Raw genomic sequence first — 19,524 nt, 5'->3', positions numbered from 1 at the left:
TTAGGATCGAGGATCTGCACTGGTGATTACCGATATCGTACAGTATACCACCCTATATAATGTAATAAATGATAACGCATAAATAATAAATATCACTGCTAACTGTAATAACTAAAATGAAAAATTGTTTATCCACCACTCTGAATTTTCTAATGTCTACCCCAGGTAGACTAGATACTATATGTCCAATTATGATTATATTAAAAGAATCCAAGCATACAATGAATATCCAATACATTCTTCTTACAAAATAAAGATTTAAAAAAAAAATTGTTGTCCATATAATGAACCGACTTCTTTATCTAGATAATAAAAAAAAATCCGTATTATAAATTTACATCCACCATACACCATTTTATAATCCTAGGAACGAAACTACTAAATGACAGAGAAACTATACGATGTGCTAGCCAATAAAGCCCTTTATCACACAGATCACTATAGAAATAAAATTAATTTCAGACAAAATTTTGACTTCTACCACCCCTATAATAATAACACTGCATCTCAATAAAATTTTGAAGAAATCATGACACGTTTAAAATAATGATAATGATGATGATGATAAGAAAGAAAAATAATAATGTTCCACATAAGTATGTCGCAATAAATAAACATTCTTTACTAAGAAGTCATTGACTTGTAACCAATGTACTCATAAAATTTACATTACACATCATGTAATGTTCATAATAAACGCATAATACAATTTTGCAAAAAAAAAGTAATTGCAGTTTTGAAGTGGTTTTCATATTTTCAATTTTTTCCCGCAAAATATGATGTATCCTTAATTTTGATATGGTTTTGATATTTTTTGTAAAATATAATGTAACATCAAATTTGATGTGGTTTTGATAAAATATATTCCCTTTTTTTTTCAAACTATCTGCAAAATTTTATTTTGGTTTTAATTGCCTTATGATAAAATACAAAATGATGTCATAAGTAGGTTCAAAATACTTTTATTTGATTGGATAATAATATAACAAAATAATGATTTTTTCTTGAAACGAGCTTAAAACTTGTATTGTCCTATTCTATGTCTTCAATATTGTATAACATGCCCCGAAAGTCTTTTATAACCTCGGGCAATTTATTCCTTCTTCATTACATTTGCAACTGCAGCAAACTTTGCAAATTGTTAACAAACACGACAATGGGTTGAGGAACTTGGTCAAAGGTGTCTCTCTTCCTTTTTTCTCCTTCATACTTGGCTAGTTCTATGATGGGTTCTTGAGTAGCTAATGATGATGATTAGATCCTGCTGGCCTCCTGGTAATATTTCAAAATTTTCCAAACTATTCTCTTCTCAGTCGGTGTCTTAACCCAGGACACCATGAAACCTCTTCCGAAGACACGTTGCACACTTGATCACAATCAGCATAACCGCAAAAGATCCAGTTACTTATTTTTGAACACAGCAAGTAACTTGAAACCAATGAATATTTCTTCATCTCTAAAGTTGGCTAGTCCTTATTTGTCCAATCATTGGTCAAAAAATAAAATATTGCATAAATCGAATATCATAAACACTTGTTATTTCACTAGCGTTACTAAGCATGCACTTAAACACACACTGAAGTTTTCACCGCATGTTTCCACCGTCCTCGCTGATCCACTATGTTCAATGACAGAACACTGCTGTGGTAAGAATCTATCTTAGGTTAAAACTAAAGTTAAAGACTTCCAATAAACAGAGGGAAAGATAAAATAAAAATCACAAGCGTTAAAATATTTTCCAAAAAAAAATATGCCAACTAAGGTTGCAGGACCATCTAGGTACTTTAACCATATGAGACGTACGTCTCATTTACGTTCACCTACAATTATTATTATTATTATTTTTTTTTCCTCAAGTATGATGTCTGATCGCTAAGTGACTTTAATTTTTCTAACTCAAAAATTACTGCAGACTATAAAACTCCGTCTTGTTTGCTCAATAAAACTAGAATAGGGTAAATTAACTGGGGTTTTGAACACTTACATATATGTATTTTTCTTGATCGGCATTTTCTGTTCCATTCTTCTGTTTAGTGTGGCATAATATGGCACCACTAACAACATAATCATATCGAAAATCTTCAGTAACACATTGGTCCTATGAGCAGGTATGAGACCAGGCTCAAAAACTCTTACTCCTCCGTTAGTTGACATCAAAAGCCGGGTACTTCAACTCGAACGTCCCACGAAATATCTCAATGTTCACTTCATGTTTTTCGCGTCCAAACTGTTGCTAACTCTGTCTCCATGTACTCAAGTCTTGCACTATTGCACTAACACCTTTTTTAACTAACTAATTATGGCCTAAAACTAATTGAAATTACTATGTTTTCACTAACAGAGCTCTTCGTTTCAAACCGTAGTTCACATTTCTCTTCGTCTGATAATAAGACGTCACTAAAAATCACACGTGCTTCTACACAATCAACTATACTAATTATTGGAAGCTACACAACACTGTAATTTCCGTGAAATCGTTTTCTTAAATAAAATTTAATAACTTCGCGCTCAGATTTTTTTCGTAAGGAACTGTCACTGTCAATATTGTCATCCTTAACCGTTTTTTTTTTCTTTTACAATTGTCCTCATGGGCGTTTTTTCATTGTAAACACACTAAAGTGTTTTTAGTAGTCACAAACATTAAATCAACAAAACAATTATTTGATATCATAAATTTAGCCTATCATAATGTTCAAATATTTGACTAGTTATTAGAAATATATAATTGATTTTTTTTTTTTTTCATAATTTAATGAAATCGAACGAAAACTATCGTGTAGATTTGTCTTAATGCGTAGGAAATTGCGTGTGCGCATCGGTTTACAAAAGTGTGACCAGATTAAAAATATATTGAGATTCTTTAAGGATCTAACAGACGGTCGGACCGCACTTGTAAGGGGACATGTGTTAGGCCCTATTTACAAAATACCGTTCAGAATCTACACAACTTGAATAGTTTGATGTGATTTAAGCAATAGAAAATTAAATTAACAAAATCTTTTGTATTTAAATACATTTATTGTATTAATTTTACTATAATGAAGTAGAGAAAAATGAAGTAAAGTTTTGTAAATGACAACACCGGACAATAAATTACTGAATTACTGAATATTTTTTGTCGAAAATTGTATGACCGATCAAGCGTACCAACTTAAAAACAATGATAGTTTGTGTAATGTCACCGATAGAACACCTTTTGGCGAAGATATATGTTATCTGTGGTTAAATTATTTTCTCTAATCTATGTCATGCTTACCGCTAATCCGCTTGTTCGCGAAAAAATGGCAGATCCGTTTTTGTTTTCTTTAGCTCATTATTAATTACGTGATCTACAACTAGAATTATTTAAATATTCGCTTTATTTTAATCTGCTTAAACAATACGACAGGCAATTCTGCGCCGACGCCGGTCATGAACCGTCCATATTCGCCATTTTGTCATTTAGCAAACTAAGAAAATGCAAACAAAACATTATTTGCCCTAAACACGCGTTACTTCTAAATAATTTTGTCGACAAAGTGAGCCTGTTTTATCAAATTGAACTCTGAACTGCAATTGCAATGTAATTTTCCGTTAGCGAAAGTGAGGTTACGAAATTGACATGACATTATTGGAAAAAAAACGTGAATGCAATGGACATGTGTTTTGTTGTGTTTCTCATCAAGATAATAGAAGAATTTAGTGCTCATACTCATGATCTAATGAGCAAACAGCCCATGCAAAGGATGTCTTATCGGGCTATGCCTCAATTGATAAAGTGAACTAATTGCCTACTTCAAAAGCAGTTTTGCATGAAAGGTAAGCTTTTGTTTTATTATTTGATGTGTTTTCAAACTAGTCGTCGTTTTCGAAACCCAGCAGAACATACTTGCGAACTACAACGACTAGACCGAATATATTGGTGAAATGTTGCTTATTTCATTGTTCTGTCGTCAGATAAGTTAATGATAATAAATTTCCCCACGTTACTCGTACTTTCTGACTTTCACATTGCCTAAGAGGATCTTAAATATTCTAAATGTACGTGAAATAGTCCTAACTGTCAAAATATATTTGCTACTTTCAAAGAGGTTTATATGGTTGTTTGATTTTTCAGTCAACATCTAATTGGAATTTACAATGCCCGATATTTCTACACATCTGCCACAAATTTTATGGAAAACAATATTTATAGAAACTGAACATACCTTGGTTAAACGGTAAGCATTAAAAATATGTTCGACTAATTTATTTGATCTAGGCTACCTAACTGTTCTTGGAAATTGTAACATTGTTTCCGTACCAACATATAAACTTCTCAATTATTTTTCTGAAGCGCTGGCTTATGGGCTATGGAAAATAATATTTGTAGGACCTCAAATGAATGTCATGGCATTTAAAAATAGGCATTGTAACTTGTCCAAACTTTAATTTTGTATTTTTCAAAGATAAAACTTGACGTCTAATACTTAAATAAAATTATGTAGACTAAAAATCCAGACTTAGCATAGATTTTATTTCTGCTACATTGAGTTTAAACAATGTATGTATTAATTTTCAGTATATGAAATGGGTAACCATCCTTGAAGAACATCAACCAGCTGTCGGCAATGTGCAGGTGGACTGAGGAATTTTCCGGTGTGTCCTTTATGGACTGTACTCCGTCTTAGCACTATCCTCAAGTAAGTACAAAAAATCATTGCCACTAAACAGCTACTTTTTAACTTAATTAACTCTACTTAGTGAGTAAAACGACTCGGCAGGAAATTTTACATAGAAACATGGATATGGTTGTTCTTCTTTTTTTTTTTCTTAACCATGAATGGCCTAGATAAATATAAACAATCTTAATGATACATATTTACAAATAAGATTCCTTAAACATACATACACCCTTTTTTTAACTAATCTTTCAATATGTACAATTTCAGGTTTTACCCGAAAGGCCATGCTTCAGGTTGGACCGTCTTCCATATATCTACTGACTTCATATAAATGAAAGGTACTTATGTTTTATTATAATAACACGTTCTAATTATTAAATTTAAAAGTGAACAGCTCATGGCATCAATATTTTATCTAGAAAATTGAAATGAAGCGTAGAGCAAAACGGCGAGGCATGAGCGACCGGATAAAAATCAAACTTAACTGACTCATCATCATTTTATTGGCTAAGCAAACTTATTACTAACTCATTTATGTCCTAACTCGTGTAGATATGCACTGCAAGGCAGGGGTTCTCAAACTTTTTTTTATTTTTAATTTCCTTTTTGTTAATTTTGCTGTATGCATTGTTTTTTCTGACACAATATTTCTCAGGGCCGTGTCTTAGTTCCAAAATTAAGCGACGCGCCCCCGTGAGTAGATAAATGAAATAATATTGAACCCTATTTGGCAGAACCTAACTCTAAAACTAAACCCTTTTCTTACTCTATAATATATGAAAATTTCTAATGTCTGACTATTTCCTTTCAGTGTACTGAGGACTCACTAATCTGCACTACCAGTAACAAAGTAATCCGACAATCAGACTGGACCCGGTCATGTTAGGTAAGTTTACATACTTAATGCGTACCACATACTACATACTTTTTCTGAACCTCAGTAAAATATGGTTTTATAATGATAATAGTGCTTATTATCTATGCTTACTTAACTGGAATATTACACATTTTAATCAATTTTCATGAAATTATTTAAGAAATTGTGACAATGATCAAGCAGTAGTGGAGTTAGGGTATGGCGAGGTACGACCTCCCAGATGCTGGTAATGCTAATATTTTGTAGGATATGTTTGACATGGTTGTAATGAAGTACAGTATGTTGGCATACTCCTGACTTGTGAAATATTGCGACAGTTTAGGGTTCCGTATAAAAGCTGTGTACATACACCGAACATAATGATTGTATGGTTTTACACTTATTAGACTAGCCTAAAGCTTATCACGTGAGATAACGAACTCATGTCATATGAAGCTATTGAAAATCTTGTTTATACATACATACTTATTTGTATTACTACAGTAAAAATATATACGTATAGAAAGTTGAAATTCGTACAGTGGATTTAATTTATTGAAATAATTGGCAGATATAGGCTACGGTGACCTCTCACCATCAAGAGGGACGTATGCCTGTTTACCAATGATGTAGTATGAAAATGTATGACAACTTATAAGCTAATGAACTTAAATTAGTCCTAATATTATTAATACCTATATCTTAACAGACAGAAACCTGTTCTTCTCATGGCTGCACTACAGTGACAATATTTGGTACAAACCGTACAAACAATATGCCAAATTATTGTATGATGTATGAAATCCTGTGAGCCAAATTTTAGATTATAGAGTTACAACTGAAATGCAAACAAACCATCCATCGAAGGATGTACTGTCATAGTATAACATGCGTGTAGCTATTCAGTATTCATAGAAAAATGGCGGGACGCCCCATATTATATTGTACTTCAGCGCGACAATGAATAATCGCGCCCCCATAGCCATTAGACTAGAGCCTATCTTCTTGTATTACTAGGTCTTAAATCTAGGGCTTAGGTATCCTAGATTATTTTAGGAAAATAACCTTACATCTAGACTGTAGTTATCCTGCCTATGAATGAAATTCTGTATAACAAGCCTGCTAGGAATATGTATATCATCAGAGTGTCCATAGACTATATAAAACAGCATCGAAGCTATCCGATCTCCGGTGTGAAGTGCAAACGTGATGTTAGCTTTCAAAATAACCCTGAAGATGGCAGAACCTGCTAAGAAAATGTACTGGGCATATAGAGAACTATTTGTTTTAACATGAAATTCTATTACTATTGTACATTGTGTACACACTTATGTTTCCAATTCCGGTCACGAGGTGGCAAACTTTTCTAAAGTGCTACAGCTCCGCGCTTCCTATTATTTTAGATACATGGGTATTTTCTATATAAGTACCTAGTATTTCCAGTACTTGCCCTGCCTATACAACAGCCATAAAACATACATTAAGACACAGAATAAATAATAGTACTACACACAGGCGCAAGGGAACGTCAAGATGCGCCAATGCCAACAATTGCTACGTAGCAATGCAACCCGAATCGCCTATTGGGGACGATATTTAGTTCAACCACTACGATTATGAGCTAATTTCCTAGAAATAGATTTTGTCTAAGTTTACTACGCTATTTTAATTTTTATTTTTTTTATTTTTCAGGTACCAAAGGAAAACGAAAATATCATTGGTTCTATACTGATGCATGACTTCGCTCGGAACGCGGCAAGAATTAACAATGGAAGAAAATACTACAGACGTGTTTATTAACGATAAAGTTATTTTTGTTTTTATGAAATAGCGATTGAATAAAAATATTAGGTATATGAGTTTTATTTAGAGATGAAATAAGTCAAGAAATACAGCACACCCACTCGTTTTCACAACAACAAATGTAGCCTGGTAAGGCTAATAAAATAAGGTTATTAAAATTCTGGTTACTTGGCACCAAAAGTAACCTTGCAACGGCTACTTCCTATTATTTATTTGTAAACCTTGGTATCCAAGATGTGTTCTACAGAGCACATCTTAGATCCCTTGGGCACGGAACCAAATGTAACTAAACTCCCGTTCAGTTTACTTATTTACTTACTTACTTGACTAACCATTAGTATAACTAACCCCCCTTTAAATATACCCCGTAAATTTGGCCTTGTGATCGTCTAGCGTGAATAAGTAGAACCCTTCGATGTGATCCGCAATAACCCAGATCCTTTAATGAGTATCAGCTGTATTTTTGACTAATTTTTAAAATTTTATTTATTTATATTTTAAAGAAGAATAAAGGTTAATGTAGCATAATAATATAGTGTTATAGAAGAGTATTTTACCAGATTTAGGCCTAGAAAGTTATGAGTGAGAAAATTAATGACGTAATGAAGAAATTTTTAGAAAAGAAGTTAGTGAGTGAAACTTACATGAAATAAATATTAAAAAATATTTTAGAAAACATCGGCTACGCTCTATTTTCGATTCCGGTTTGGGGTGAGAACTTGCGATACCGTCTGGAATCCTTAGGCCCAATCAAACCACATTATCGGGCATCCTAAGCAAGTAAGCCTGAAGGGCTATCTATCTACAAACTAACCCCTTTTTTATTTTGTTTTGTTTCTTTTCCCTAGCTAATCCCCCCTTTTCCCCAATACTGCTAATAGACCATAACTTCTCGATCCTTCTAATGTATCATCAAGGCTCCGAGTAGTTGCTACCACTGAGAACGAAGTAAATAAGTCTAGTAACTCCTTGAAGCTTTTGACTTGTCATCAGTGGACGGCGCTCGCATGCCACTGGGCCCTATAACAAACCTATGCTTTTTATTCCAAAGAATAGTTTGTTTCCCTAACCAACTTGATAGAATTTACCTTGAAAAACTAGTTAGCAACACTCACTGGCTCGATGCTACATGAAGAATCAGAAATTGCTACCACAATTATTAATTTCACTCAAATAAATTAAGTAATAAGAGTTTTTATAAATTACCAGTTTTACCACATATTTTAAGATAGTAAACACCACATTTAAAGTCCATTTAAACCATATAAGTAGTAGTAGTTAAATTATTTCTCCACAATACACGTTGACCAATTATAATTTAAGACCAATCATAACAGAACTCTACTTTCATAGAAATAGTGTGTGACTCTACCCTAATCCTATTGTTTTCCCTACTCTAACATATCTGAAACACAGACCCTCACTTACCATAGATCTTGTGTTCAAAATATGCACAAGTGTATCCCTACCATAAACTGTACAGTTCAGCCAGCGAAGCTGAGATAGGCAACCTATAGGCTTGTGTTCTGATCCCCCCCTCTGCTCTTGCCCGCGGGCTAGGGTAGCAGAGAGTAGATCGCCCTATCCGTGTATATATCCAGTATTCTAGGACACACCAGTACCAGCCACATGAGAGACCCAGCTGCGATCAACTTTACTTAGATGTGGATCGATCACAACCGAAATCCCCAGCGACCAACACCAGCATGGACCAGAACACCGAGTAAATAAATATAAATATATATAGGACCCCAGCCTCAAATACTGCCGACTTCAGTGAGCAAGGATTACTCCTAATGCCTTTCGTCAATCGTGAAAGTCCTCACTTCCATCTAACAGTTGGACTCTTTGAGACCGGTGAGAAAATACGCTTTTGTAAGTATAGAAAAGCGTCCAAGCCCTCCACTTGGAACAAAAAGACCCCTAAACGCCTCTTATTTGACACCGTAAGGGAAGAAGCGCCTAGCCGGACAACAGTCTGTCACAAACAATGATCTGGCTTATAACTTTCACAAAATAACCCCATAGAAAATTACTAAATTCTATTTTACTGACCAACTAAACAAACGAATGAAGTTTCCTTTACATGCTATAATCTACGCTTAGTTTTGCAAGAATTACTCCCTACAAAACCAAACACAGACTTATCTCCAAGCACCAGCCATACATCGACCCAGTCTTTGTATTGCTTGACGGCACTCATGAAACAAAGCACAGAAAACTTCACTATACACATTAATTTAATTGTAACACTACACTATAAATAGAACACTAAAATAACCCCACAACTGACGGTAAAGCAATTCCACCATAGGTCCAAGTTCAACTGTACGACGATATTGTCCCCGCACAATCAAACAGAGACACAATTTCAAAGTTTACAATCACTTAGAATAATTTCCAAGTAAAAACAAACAGAGAAATAATAGCAGAACAACTTCACTCACCAGTAACACACGAAAGCCAGAGACACTGTTAGTCTTGTGGATATTGTAAGAATGACGCGCGTCGGCTCGCTCCGACCCTTTTATAGATAAAAATGAGCGACAAAAGAGCTACAAAAGAGCGACAAAAGGGCTACAAAAGGGCTACAAAAGAGCGACAAAAAGGCTACAAAAGAGCGACTGGCTACAAAAGAGCGACAAAAGAGCTACAAAAGAGCGACAAAAGGGCTACAAAAGAGCGACAAAAGAGCGACAAAAGGGCTACAAAAGAGCGACAAAAGAGCTACAAAAGGGCTACAAAAGGGCTACAAAAGAGCTACAAAAGGGCTACAAAAGGGCTACAAAAGAGCGACAAAAGGGCTACAAAAGGGCTACAAAAGAGCTACAAAAGGGCTACAAAAGGGCTACAAAAGAGCGACAAAAGAGCTACTGGCGACAAATAACAATGGATAGCCGCTAAATTACACTTATAAGAAAAAGGTCGTAACTGTTTTGTTTACTAAGTCGTACGCCTTAGGCATTAATGTCCAAGACATCTCAGCACGTACGTTTTTGCTTCTCAATAGTAACATCTGCATGACTGCACGTGTTCCAAAGTGATATAGGAATAATTTTATTGATACCTAGTTAAGCGACGAAGAGTTATGTATTGCGGTTAGTATAGGTATGCAGATATTTTTTTTTGTTAAAGGGTTTTAATTAGATTTGTAGATCAAATACATAATAAAATATCATTTTTGTTTCTAAATGCTACATTAAACACATCCAGAAAGTATACTACTAATCATTATCAACTTTCATGACCTGTGATTGAAATCAAGACATAATATCGGAACGCTACGCAGCTGACAACTGTCAGTGTCAGTATTCCATCCATGTGAACGTAGTTTGTTGATAAATATGTTTTTCCAACCTGTTTTGCATCAAATAATAGTGAATTTTATGAGTGAAGACGTGACTAAACATGTGATAAAGCTTCAAAGATATTATTTGTCAAAATATCCAATGAAATCCCAAAGGAAATATGCACCAAAAAGTTGGTCAAGGAAAAGTTGATTCGCCGTAAGTTTTATATGTAATAACGAGTCAATTTCCTCGTCATAGACGCTTGTTCTGTTACAGTGGTTATGGATTGTTTTTTTAGAACCTTACAGTTTTGATCTTCTTCTTACCTTGAAAAAACAGTGAATTATATCAGAGGACGTAGCAGTGTGATAAATAACTTACACATGATGCAAAAAGGACGAACTGACGTGATTCACGTGAATGATATAGGCTTTATCACGCGAATGTGCTTGCCCGCCAGATCTTTAGGAAAGCTAGGCTTAATCTTGGTTTTGTATTCCAGGTTAACATCGCCGGTGCAAATGGTATTTTAAACGTCAGTACTATTGGAATTGTTGCCAAGTTCTTGGCCTAACTCTAAATATGAATTTATTTATTCAGATCTACGCTACTTGTATCACCATTGAGTTGCGATAAATCATTTATGACCCTATTTTATTACATTTATGAGAACGGAAGCCTTAGCGCCAACAATAAAAATTATCTGTCTTTATCTCTTATCAATCTTTATCGTTAAATGGTCTTTCGCACAGCCAAGGAATTAAATAGGTGTGGGCACAGTACTTGAATATTTATGAATGCTATCTTCACCCTCGCGTTATTGTTAACAAGTATGGGGGCGAGCGTTTCACTTTTTTTTTAATTTCTGTTTGAGGCATTCAACATGTAATAATGGGAGTTGTGGGTTTTGTGACTTCTCTATAGTATACTGTTATGAGTACTAGAATAATTTGTTAAAACGAAATATCTCTAAAATGCAGTTCTATACATATTTTAAACGTTCTTCCGCAAATGATAAATGATAATATGTAAAAGACCTCAGAGTTCTAAATATGTACAGCAAAAGCTTCTAATTCTCTCTGTGGTTGTATTATATACTAACTATGCTACAACTACCAACAAGCATTGCTATACCAAAACTGCCATAAGTTTATTCAATCAAAATAGGTATATACCAAATACTGATGTAGTATTTTTGAAAATGTGTTAATTTCGCAGATTCTTTGAAAGTGACTTCAGAGTAGGTATAAAATAATTCAGCTAATCTCCGATGGGCCGTAACCCAATCCTTTACCGAAGGTCGCCTCGCAATATTTTAAACTTATCCCTTTTTTGGCCAGCTCAGTTAAAATTCTGTAAGCAAGACAGAGACGAAAGATATCCATTTCGGACTTAAAATCGGAGGGCCGTTCGAAAAAAATGGCGTCGTCGGTCGCCTTTGTCTATTTTTTTATAATCTTAGCACAATTACGGTCTTTTACCTGTGGAGGTATAAAATAAAACAATTAGTGTGTGTGGGTTGCGAGACAAATCATGTTATAATTTGGTTCGGGACCGGATTTGGGTAATTTTTGAGGTTTTTAAACAAAAAGCCGTAGACGACATGCGTTTTATGGGAATCAATGTCCGTGCGTTCCGTTTGATCCGATTTGACACGGTTACGGGTCAATTAAAAAAATAATGGAGGCACGAAAATCTCGCTTCGTTTGTTTTATATAGTGGTTGTTAAAAGACCACAAAAAGTGAGCCGACGTGTGTTTATTCGGTACTTTATATGAGACGTGAATCTATCAAGATCAAATGTTACATACATTACGTGGCAGAGTCATAATTTGCTATGTGAATAACATGAACAGAATACACAACATGAAAGTTTAATGCAGATAAAAAAAAACAATGTGTAGGGATGTTTTAGTTGAAATAGTTGAATTATTTAGTTACTTTTAGTTGTTTACCTTCTAGAAGTAAAGACCATGAAAAAGATCTTAAATATATAAACAGACAAAAATAAAGTCTTCAAGGAATTTTCCATAGAGAAAAAGTTACATACATTCAAAATTTCCTCTAGCTCAGTGGATTTATACACTTCAAAAATGAAATGTACAGAAATGAACTGGTTCCCTTCCTGAGCTCTCACGGGTGTTCCGCCCGTCAAGCCAAGCTAATTATTTTAATGTTTGTCCCGCTAAATACTACTTGAAAACGAATTGTTTTTAGATTGCCACTCATTATGCATAAAAAACTTCGTGCGGACGACTTCCGTGCATCTGGCTGCGCTGCGCCCTGGAGCCGTGGGTCCCATCACGACTCATACTTATTATTAGAGATGCTATGACTTGGTAAAAATTTGGTATTCGGCCGATTCGGCCACTGAAGAATATTCGGCGGAATTTTACTAGATATTCGGCCGAATACTGTATATTTTACAACTGCACCTGCACCTGCAGGGCTAGCACATGATAGGCGCGACAGTAGCATCGATATAATCTAGCGAATTCTCGCGCGATATTTTACTGTGTAAAAGACCTAAAAGTACCATTTGTCAATAATGTTATTTTTATCGTAGTGTCAAGACTGACTGTTTTAACACTTTTAACTACTGATTCAGAGCAACGTTGTGTTTTGTTTGCGAGCAGCAGTTTCAAAGTAGTTTCAAAAATGTAAAAATGTTAGACCGAAAGGGGGGCCAGGGCCAATTATCCGGTTCTCGGCCAAACCAACAATACGAGGCATCTCTACTTATTATGTAGCACGGACGAATTGAAAAGTCGGCTCCAAGCCCCCGGGAAGAATGTCCATCGGTATATATCATTTGTTCAGGTTGCACTGCGAAATGGCACACGAAAGCGGTGGATTCCAGACATTCCCGGACAATTACGAATTCGTGAGTGACCTCTCACCCCGGGTGTCCCTGGACGGGGATTTGACCCCGGGGTAAACGGACAACTTAGGGAAAATGCTCAGTAATATTGGGCATTGGAGGTATAACAAGGGATGCCTTGAGTTTTGAAGCTGTATTGTCTTTCAGCAAGAACTTACAACCAAATATGGATATAATAAATTTAAAAGTGGAAAATGTCTGCCTTGGGTGAGACTTGAACTCACGGCCTCTGGATCGATACTCCAGCGCTCTGCCAACTGAGCCACCAAGACTTCAACCAAGCCAGCGAAATTTTCCACTACTAAGGTCAATGGGACCCGTAGCGACATCTACCGTAAGAGTGTTAACTTCTTAAACGGCAACCGGAGTTCCAAGTCATATTGGAAATTCACCAGTTACGATGCGCTAACCATGCTAAATACTTTTAAATTTATTCTAAGCCTAGTGGCATCGATTGCAGACGTTTCTGCTAATCAGAAGTTCAAATATGGATATGTTTGACTCAGTGTAACCAGAGGGCTAGCCAATACTTTGCTTGTGTATTAGTGTCAACCGGAGGGGCAATGCCAGCCTTCTGGGCGGGCACCCTACCAAACGATCAAGATTTAAAGCATTTTTTAAGGTTTTTTTAAATATATATCGTACAATAAGACTTATACACCGTGGGCCTGAATAACCCTTCTTAAGTATTCCTTTCAGTTCTATTTATATCCATCTTTTAAGTAAATAGGTAGGTACTTAATTTTAAATATTCGGTAGCACCACAGCAACAATCCCGTGAAAGATTTATATCACACTACCCACAGAAGCAAAGTTATTTGTTACCAAACAAGCTCCTTTGATGCACCTGTCACGCCATCACGAAAGAATGCCAGGAGCGCGGCCTAATCTATCCTCAATAGAATCATTACCTCCCGATGGAATTTGATTCATCATAGTTGTTCGCCGCACATTACTGAGAAGACATTCTCGTTGCGTAATGAGTATATCGTCTAAGAAACCAGTGTAAGAACGACTACACCGTGTTTTTTTTGTTTTCCGTTAAATTCGACACGTCGTTAGGTTCGTTATCACTTTATTCATCGTTTTCATACATAATAAATGAATTAATTAGTGTGAGAGAACCTTAAGAATAATATTCAAGTTAGCGTCAAGTGATTGAAGGCACATGTCAAAACAAATAACATTAGGAAGTGGTAAAGGCTATCACACACGTGTTCAGTAATTATTTTATTTTTTAAATAACCGAATAACCGTAACGCCGTGGCTTGCGTGGACGACGGTCGTGCGATGGTCGCGCGACGGCGATGCGACGCATACGAAATCAAACCTTATCGATATGGAAGTATGAGAGGCGACGGCGACGGTCGCGCGACCGTCGCCCACGCAAGACATGGCGTAAGAGTTAAGACGCTAGTTTCTTAGAGAAATTAATTGTATTTGATCTAAAAAACCTTCCCTTAACGTTAACGGAATTCAATAAAAACAGGGTGTATATTCTTTTCACCACACCAATTGGTAATGACTTACTTTGATATTCGAAAACAGATAGCAAAATTGCATTTTATCCACAAGAGTGCAAAGTAAATTCATACAAATTTTAACTTAATATACTTAAGCTGGCTGGTAAGACTTACCTATAAATGATGATTTTGAATCATACATATTGAATAAATCGATGGATTTGATTTAGTTTGATGTTTTATAGTCAGTATTTTGTTCGTGTTGGTGTGGTGAAACATTTTGTGTTTCACTCGATGGCAAACCTTCGTGCTTTGAAACCCTCGCAACGCTCAAGATAAGATAAGATAAGATATCGTTTATTCAAGTAGGATTTTACAACCTCTTTCGAATCTTCAAAATTACATTAAAATTAAGTTAGAAAATAAATAACAAATTTACAGAAACACTCATTGGAATCTTTTGCTTGCTCGGGTATCAATATTGGCACGTGGCGGTTAAACAAAAACTGTGGCCCCTTTTAAAACAAATGACTATTGATGGGTACTAAATGTAAAGACAATAAGGTGTAGGACAAATTTGACTGGAAGCAATTACTTATAACTTTATAAATGTTTCATGTCAATCGAAATATTTTCCATGTTTTACACTACTAATTAGAGTGCACTGAACACGCATGCTTTGACCAGTGGACAAATATGGCAATCTAGTTAATAGTTTGGTATATTGGTCGTCCCACTTTGAGTTATACCGAGTGGGGGTGTAACAAAAGCAAAATATAAACTGATGTAGGCTATACTCTTATACTGACTAACATTTGTTCAGCGACTTTTAAAAATAACTTGTATTTTGATTTGCTCCTTGAAAGTTTCCTAAGAGGTAACGTATTGCGAATTCTGTTAAGTCTAAGTCCGTTTTCACACTATCCGATCCGATATCGGATGTAGGACCGATATCCCATACGTTACAGGCGCCATCTTGGATTTTTTACGTTGAAATCTTTCCGACATCCGATATCGGATCGGATAATATGAAAACGGACTAAAGCGTGACAGACAACGTCAATGACAACAATAATGGCGTATATTGAAGCTAATATTTGTTTTGTATGGAAAATTTAAAAAAATATAGACTTCATAATTTTTAAAACTAGCTGAACAAATGTTGGTCGGTTTAATGAGTATAGCCTACAGTTAATTTTTTGCTTTTGTTACAGGCCCACCCTGTAGGTATATGACCCTACAGCGATGAGTTGTACCTATTTGGAATAACATCTCTGGAATGACGCAAGAACTTCAAACGACTTTTAAGCCTATAATTTTTCATAACATATACGTCTTTCTCCACCGAGTGGAATGCACACGGGCACGCGTTCGTGACGATCAATTTCGCGAGCAATCAGCCGCCATGATGTTTTTGCTGTCAAAGTGACAGCTCGCCAAGTATGATGTTAGTTACAGTTGGATCCGCTACGCAGGCGACGTGTGCTGTAATGTGCATGCTTTTTAAAAGGAATGCTGTACTTAGGTACTGCAAGTGGTTGATTGGTCGACTAGTTATACATGTTCTATAATAAGATGACATAATGAAATTTTATTTATTATTTGGCAGTTCAATCAATTTACACAGAATCTTAGCAAATTATACATTTGATTGATTTATGAAAATCTTATGAAAACCGCATGAAAGTTCGTCCAGAAGTTTTTGAGTTTATCAGACATATACTTCCTCGTTTTAATTAATTACCTAATTCATTAATTTTCGATGAGTTAAACCACATCTCGGATACTGGGCGATCAAATATATGAAAGAGACGCGTTCTTAGCACACATTCTAAGCTCGTGTAGGTGAACGCGTAACATGCTTGTATGAGTGAAATATGATAGGTCGACTGTTCGCATTTTTGACAGGCGGTAACTGTGAGGTACCCGAGAGAGGTGGGCGGCACTTTCAGCGAGGATCGGGAGTGGCCATACTGTACGATAGTACCCTTTATTATACTGTGGTTAAACCAAGCTTTATAATACCTTTTAATTTTAACATTACCAGGGGCGGCTCACTCCGCGAGTCTATCGCCACGCTACAAGTACATCCGGGCGGCCGCGAGTTCGCGGCCTACTCAGGGGTGGCGCGCATTCTCACGGAATGCACGTTCGCTCTTTCTATTGTTACTTTACGTCGCGATGTATTTTTAAGCAATCTGCGCGTGTGGAATGGCTAATAATACTTAGTTAAATAGACATATTGAATAAAATAAACACCATAAGACATTCTTACACAGATCTACTACTGATTAAGTCCCACAGAAAAGTTTAATAAGGCTTGTGATGTTGGAACTTTAACAAAAATATATAAATATAGTATATATACCTAGAAAGTACCCAAGACTTGAATATAATAGTATAACATTTTATGTGAGTATTAATTCGTTTGAATCCATTGGTAACCCTATCACCGGACGCCGCGCACGTGCGGCTCGTTTCTTTGTTAGAATTTTGTAGGTATTTAAAAAGGCGGCATTTCGTGAACATCAAAGCAGTGGGCCTTCTGTACTTGTACTATTATATATTCTGTGACATTAGGTATCTTAATTTGTTCCAATCACGTCGTCGGTACAAACTTCAAACTTAACTTACTCTATGCACAATAAAATTGCACATGCACAGGCTAAATAATATCGGTTTTCTCATTTAATTGTTATTAGGCCCTTTCTCAGAACAGTCTGAACCGGCCGCGAACATTACTGCGGATTAAAAAGTTTTTTCTTTGTACTCCCGCCTTTAGGGGCGGGGTAGACAACTTGAACTTTACAACAGAGTAACAGGCAACACCGTTAAGGTTTTAGCATACTAAAAGCGCTGCGGTATACTATGTTCTTGTCATTGTTCGGAAATTACAACATGGCTGGTTCAATTGACTTTAATAATTCTAACGAGAACGATTTTACATCGGACTTTTAGGCGACGGGTTTCCCCCGTCACTTGTACTTTTCGTAATATGCGTACTGCCAAGGAGTGGAATTCCTTGCCGGCGTCTGAATTTCCTAGCTCAGATAACCCAACAATCTTCAAATCAAGGGTGAACAGTCACCTTCTGGACGAGTTTGCTCCATCATAGACCACGTCTTTGGCTGGGATAGAATAGAATAGAATAGAATAGAATAGAATAGAATAAACGTTTATTCGTGAACACAGGTAAGACAAAATACACATAATAACAACAAGACTTGAAGTGCCACGAAATGCTCATCTCAACTTCCAGCGCTGATCTTCCGATGGCAATATAGGCATATTAAGCATTTTGATAGAAGATTAAATCTTTGTGATACAGATGGTATTTATTTTACGAGAGTCCAGTATTAGAATACACACTATCTTTTGGGATTTGAGGCGTGTTCATACTTCTCAACCAAATCCACCTGCTTATTTAAATCACCAAGTCTTACGATAAAAACAAACAAATGCAAAAGGTCGAAAATTACATTATTACTTGGCGTATCCGAGCGTAATCGGTCGGGCGCAAAGTTTATAATAACAAAATCGCGATCAAGATTATCCCGTATACGCCAGAGCCGAATTAAGACGTTGTTTTCTGCTTTCAATGTAGTCAGTGTCGAGTACTGTAATTCCGTAGAATAAGTTTCACACTAAGATATCTAACAATATGACGAGAGATGGCGCTGTACCAGGTGTCACAATTTTTACATCGCGCTATAGAAATGGTTATTGGGATTGTATTTAAGAGTTTGGGATTTCTTGTCATATTATTGGTGTTTGTGACTGGTTGTATTCTTTTATAGTAAATCCTTCACTTGGTAAAGTGGGCTATTTTTGAAGGATTTAGGGGTACATACAAGCTTGCCACAGAATAAGTTTAAATCAAAATAATATCTTAGGCGCGAAATTCTCAATGAGACTGTACTTTTTGTTTGCCTATTTTTTTCTTGATTTGCCGCATTTATAGTAGGATACGACATGACAGACTATAATTATTTATGTATGAATGTTGCATATATGTATTTACTTATTTGACTGCGGGTGTTCGAATGACGCACGATAGTATTAAAATGATAATCGGTTTATATCGTAAATAAGAAAGACGCCTGTTCAACCTGAACATACATTTATGCATGTTTACCACTATTTAAAATGCAAAAACACAAATTAGATTTGATTTCAAATGATAATACGCTGAGTGTGGTCGGATTTCCTATTTAAAATTGAATATATAATTCAAAAACTTTATGTCAACTTTTACAATGTCGTAAAATTAATGTGTTTAGTTTTGCTACATTGAAATTTCCAGCTTAAATCGTAGAATGCGATAGCATACTGTTACTTTACGATGTATCTGGCTAGTTTTAGTATAATTAATATTCTCTAGCATATACATAGTTGATATAACTTAGCTATAAAATATGTTAACGGCTCATTAAAGGTAAAAGGCAGTTATGTTCAGTATGAGTGGCGTTCTAATGTGTCAGATCGCCGCAGGTAGCAAGAATTTCGAAAACACAGTTACATTGATATTAAAACGTCGAGAAATGGAACGAAAATATGGAAACTTAAAATAAACTTATCTGATGTGCAC

General features: G+C 35.7%; 1 protein-coding gene and 1 long non-coding RNA gene across 2 annotated transcripts in view; one reads left to right on the top strand and one right to left on the bottom strand.

Moving 5' to 3' along the window:
* LOC125236270 (tetratricopeptide repeat protein 28) overlaps window positions 1–19,524 on the bottom strand; it is a 178,448-nt gene that overhangs the window by 82,439 nt on the left and 76,485 nt on the right.
* LOC125236271 lies at window positions 3,737–7,517 on the top strand. Its single transcript, XR_007178193.1, has 6 exons — window positions 3,737–3,798; window positions 4,097–4,199; window positions 4,541–4,661; window positions 4,911–4,981; window positions 5,455–5,529; window positions 7,192–7,517. It is a non-coding gene; the product is annotated as an uncharacterized LOC125236271 (long non-coding RNA).

The sequence above is a fragment of the Leguminivora glycinivorella genome, chromosome 19 (genome assembly GCF_023078275.1).
Source record: "Leguminivora glycinivorella isolate SPB_JAAS2020 chromosome 19, LegGlyc_1.1, whole genome shotgun sequence".
Lineage (NCBI taxonomy): Eukaryota > Metazoa > Arthropoda > Insecta > Lepidoptera > Tortricidae > Leguminivora > Leguminivora glycinivorella.
This window is presented reverse-complemented; position numbering and strand designations above follow the sequence as displayed.